The sequence below is a fragment of the Alligator sinensis genome, unplaced genomic scaffold, assembly GCF_000455745.1.
Source record: "Alligator sinensis unplaced genomic scaffold, ASM45574v1 scaffold1112_1, whole genome shotgun sequence".
Taxonomy (NCBI): domain Eukaryota; kingdom Metazoa; phylum Chordata; order Crocodylia; family Alligatoridae; genus Alligator; species Alligator sinensis.
Window position 1 is genome coordinate 914,910 of NW_005842327.1, and position 5,400 is coordinate 920,309.

The window sequence follows — 5,400 nt, forward strand, 5'->3', positions numbered from 1 at the left end:
TCCCTATGTACCAGGATTGGGCTCCAAGGGCCTGGCACCATCTACTCCCACTGGGATTGTGCCTCAGGGACCTGACACTGCCCCCTCCCACCCTCATGCACTGGCACTGGGCCCTGGGGGTGGGTGGGAGGGGTCACTGCCTCCTCCCAGCCTCTTATACTGGGACTGGGCCCTGAGGTGCAAGGGACTAGGCCTTGTGGCCCAGTACTACCCTGCAAACTAAGGTTGGATACCTGATCCAGCACACAGAGTCTGGGGCTCCATGTGAGTCTAGAAAGTGCCATGGGCTGGATCTGGCCCATGGGCCAGGGGTTGAGCACCCCTGGTATAAATGATCTAGTTTTGTCCAAATTATTTTTTTGCAGTACTGTTCATAATCTAAGACAACTGGAAAAAAAAAAAAAGTGACTATAAGTAGCATACAGAGACAATCAGTCACCCTCTAATCCTAACCACAATTAGCATCTAAAACTCCGTTAACATCAACCTTCAGGGACATAAGGACATGTACCTACAATTAGACTAGTACTACACTTGGCTATACTGATACACACTTGGTGATAGGTCTAATCTGTTCAATGTTTCTAAATTTACATGAACAGACAATCAAGAATGTTAATCAGATATTTTCTAAACTGGTAGTAACCCCTTTATAGGTATAGTATGGTCATTCAAAATGGTTCCTGGTACTCCTTGGTCATCCCTCTCAATCCCATCTCAATACCTGTCAATTGTTATTGTAGATTGTACTGAATACGTTATTTAATATCAGCCCACCATTGTCCATTCACCTTGGAATACAGCTTACACCTCTAGATCAAATTCCAGCTGTTTGCACTCAACATGTAATATACTTAGGTTTCACCACACAACTCAGGTTTGCAGATTCAGTTGTGGTCATTAGGTACTATTACAATACAAGTAAGCAGAGATTGTTTAAGGGTCCAAATTTCAGTATTTCATCAACATTGCAAATGTTAACAAAAAAGTCTTATGTGCTGGCTGAAAATATTAAATATTGATAATAGCTCACAGAAAAATTGTACTGTGACAAAAATAAGGAGGGATGATTTTTTATGAAAACCTTTGTCAAATTATTTTGGACTAGCCTTTCAAAGCCACAAAGATAACAGGGTGTAGATTTTCTCTAAATTTATGTCTAAGCCATTAAGAGACTAGACTATCAACTTCTACATTTACACAAAAAACAAGGGGATATGAATATTCTTTATATAGATGCATGTTCATTATTCTTGCGATTAATCTGCATGAAGTTATGTCTCTAACATAAATCAAGCAAGGAAAATGTTATACAGAAGAATACGACAAGTAGAAAAAATGGGCTGTCTTCCCTCATAAACTATAATCTTTATAACAGATATCAGTGGAAGATGAGAAGTTAGTTACAAAAGACTGATGGATGTCATTGATGGGACCATTCAGCTTCACAGCTAGCGGCCTATTTCTTGCAGGTGCCAAGCATGTACTCTAAACATCTAATGATCCAGAGCCCAGGCTGAGAAGAACAAGTGAATCAGCAGCATAAAGGCTATATAAAAATAGGAACAGCGAATATAACTGCTGATAACTTTTGGCATGTGTACATTTGTTATTGTATTTGTGCACCTAATTAGTTATCTCTATATACTAAAAATTATTTAACTAAATTCAGCTAAATTGTTCAGGAAAGATAGGAAGTGGGGAAAAGAGGTGGTTGTTCTAGGCATACAAATACGTATGCTGGTCCTGAGGTGCAGTATAAAACAGGAGATAGACTGAAAGTCTCTAGGGTCAAGTTCAAAAGGGAGAATAGCAAGGGGGATGTCATAGTGGATGTCTGCTACACACCACCAAACAAGGAGGAAGAGCTCGACAAGACTTTATTTAAACAATTAATCCAAGCTTCCAAATAGCAGGATCTAGTCCTCAAGGGAGACTTTAAGTATTATGACATCTGCTGAGAGGGTAATACAATACAGGCAGTACTTGACTTCAGCATGGGCAGCCCAACAAGTTCCTGGAGTGTGCTGAAGATATCTTCTTGGTATGGGTGGTAGAAAGGCAAACCAGGAGGAAGCTCTTCTTTAGTTGCTGTTCACAAACAAAGAGATATTGACTGGATTATTTTTCCTTGGAATTGGGTGTGAAGGTGAAAGCCAATTTGGGTGCAAGAGATCAAGAAATGATAACATTCAGGATCCAAAGGAAAGGAGAGCACAAGTATAAAAACGATGGACTTCAGAAAAGCAGACTAACACACACAGGGAATTGGCAGCCAGGAGCCCCTGGGAGGCGAGCCTGAGTGAATACAGTGTCCAGGAAAGCTCGCTGTACTTTGAGGAGGGCATATTAAGGTCACAGAAGCAAGGTATCTCCATGAAATGACTGAACAGGACGTGCACAGGAGATCAACTCTAAAATTCTTCAGTGAATTGAAACTGAAAAAGGAATCCTACAGGAAGTGGAAATGTGATTATATTACTATATTTATTTGCATACTGCACAAACCATATTCCCAAAAAGTACTGATTCAGAATTGGAATGCATGTCTTAAGGAAATTGATTTCTGCACCAGAATGGAGGCAGAGGGCTTTGCTCAGCACGCACCCATCCTGGGTTGAATGCTTCTGATCTCAGGGAGCTTGGGCAGAGCAATCTTGTCTGCACCACTCCCCCTCCTCCTCTGCCAGCAGCTATAGATTTAACCCTCTTACAGTCACTGTTCTTAACCTTCTCAAAGCCTTAATTAGGCAACGGCTGGGAAAAAGTTAAACTGATAACTGTTGGCAGAATAGCAGGGGGAGGGTGTGTAACACCAATGAGAGGACTCTGCCCCTGCTCCAGGCAGATGGGGCAGTTGTAGGGAAGTGTATAAGAGTATTGCATGGGCATGTAGGGAGAAAACCAGGTAGGCCAAGACACAATTTGAGATGCATTTGGGAAGAGATGTAAAAGGGAATGAAAAGGATTGTAGAAGCAGGCAGGAAAGATAATCCGAAGAGAAATGTCGGCTCCTTACAGAATGCAAAACGTAATCTGTTATTGGATGGCCTGGAGAAGGCTGAAGCATTTAATGCCTTTACTTTGGTTTTCACAAATAAAGTCAGCTACCATATGAGAAGTACAGTTGGCAGCAAAGATAGGGGAGGAGATAAGCAACCTATAGTTGTGTAAAAACAGGTTACTTAAAGAAGCTAGATGTTTTCAAGTTAGCAGAAGCAAACAGGATGCACTCCATAGTACTGAAGGAGATGGCTGAAGTAATTTCAGAGCCATCGGCTATTAGGCCTGTGAGAGCAGCAAATATTCGATTTAGCTTCGGATTCGGTCGATTAGGAGGGACAGCGATTCGATTTTAATTCGAATCACTGCCACAATTTGGGCTGAATCTCCTCTGAATCAAACAGACAGCAGCAGCAATGTCAGCAACGGGGGCATGGCAGTGGCGAGTGGGGCCTCATACCCACCCACTCCCCCACCCCCCATGGCTGCCCTGCCCAGCTCCAGCAACCCGGCACTTAAAAAAAAAAAAAAGAAAAAAAAAAAGCCCCACCCTCACTGGCTGCAGCAGTGGTGATCAGGGTCTCTGGGGGCTCATGGTAGAGCCCCACTGTGCAATGCGGGGCAGCGGGGATGGACTCCCCTCCCCCTCCCCCCCCGGCCTGGCACCCATGCGACAGCTGTTGCATCATGTGGGTGCAACGTGGCTTAGCAGGGTGCTGCAGGGCTTCGTGCACTGTCTGGGAGCTGGGGCTGCTCGGGCTGAGTGCTGCCAGGCTCCAGCTGACTGCTGGAGCCGCCCCAGCTCTGGGACAACGCACAGCATCCTGCTAAGCCAGGCTGCACCTGCGTGATGTGACAGCTGCCATGCGGGTGCCAGGTGGGGGGGCCGATCCTGGCTGCCCCTGCTGTATGGTGGGGGGCTCTGCCACAAGCCCCCAGAGACCCCAATCGCTGCTGCTGGTGAGTGTGGGTTGTTTTTTTTTTTTTTTTAAAGTGCTGGGATGCTGGGGCTGGTCAGGGAAGCTATGGAGAGGGCAGCTCTGGGGGCTGCGGCTGGTGGGGTGTTCAGGGGGACTGGGGGATTTGGCAGGGGCTGGGGCTGGGCAGGAGTACCCCCCATGGTCCCCTCCCCACTCCTCCAGCCTCCCTGTTCCCTATTGCCTGGGTCCAGCTTCCTGCATTGGCAAGCAGGGACTGCCTGAATCTCTAAATCGATTTGGAGGCTTCCAAATCAATTCAGAGGTTTCCTATTCAATTCAGACCTTTTAATGGGTCTCGGATTCGATTTTGAGATTCGGCCCCCGAATCTGACTGGATCTCCTCCTAATCGAATCGGCTACTGAAGCCTCGCACAGCCCTATTGGCTATCATCTTTGAGAACTCATGCAGGTCAGGTCAGGTTTTGGATGACCGGAAAAGGGAACAAGGACAATCAGAAGAATGACAAAGTAGTTAGTCTGACCTCAATAAGGGAAATATTATGGAACAGATCATCAAATAGTACATTTTTAAGTACCTGAAAGAGAACAAGGTGATTAGAAACAGCTAGCATGGATTTATGAAGAGCAAGCCATGCCTGACCAACTTGATTTTCTTCTATGTCAAAGTGACAGAGCAGTGGATATATTATGCCTGGAGAAGACTGAGGGGGTGGGTGGATTTGTTAACAGTCTTTAAATGCTCAAAGGGTGATTACAGAAAGGATGAAGATAAACTATTCTCTGTGGCCACAGGAGATGGGACAGAGATGCCTTGGAAGAACTGGATCCCTTTCAGTTGGCAGGCCCAGATGAGCTCCATCCGAGGGTACTGAAGGCACTGGCCGACACCATTGCAGAGCCACTGGCGGAAATATTTGAACGCTTGTGGTGCACGGGCCAAGTCCCGGAGGACTGGAAAAGGGCCAACGTGGTCCCCATTTTCAAGAAGGGGAGGAAGGAGGACCCGGGCAACTATAGACCAGTCAGTCTCACCTCTATCCTCGGCAAAATCTTTGAAAAAATTATCAAGGCTCACATTTGTGAGAGCCCGGCAGGACAAATTATGCTGAGGGGAAACCAGCACGGGTTCATAGCAGGCAGATCGTGCCTGACTAATCTAGTCTCTTTTTATGACCAGGTTACGAAACGCCTGGACACAGGAGGAGGGGTGGATGTCGTATACTTAGACTTCAGGAAGGCCTTCGATACGGTATCCCACCCCATACTGGTGAACAAGTTAAGAGGCTGTGACTTGGATGACTACACAGTCCGGTGGGTGGCGAATTGGCTAGAGGGTCGCACCCAGAGAGTCGTAGTGGATGGGTCGGTTTCGACCTGGAAGGGTGTGGGCATTGGGGTCCTGCAGGCCTTGGTCCTTGGACCGATACTCTTTAATGTCTTCATCAGTGACTTGGAC

General features: G+C 46.1%; 1 protein-coding gene across 1 annotated transcript in view; it reads right to left on the reverse strand.

Moving 5' to 3' along the window:
* DNAH11 (dynein axonemal heavy chain 11) overlaps nt 1-5,400 on the reverse strand; it is a 279,731-nt gene that overhangs the window by 144,125 nt on the left and 130,206 nt on the right. The gene's annotated exons all lie outside the window — the stretch shown is intronic.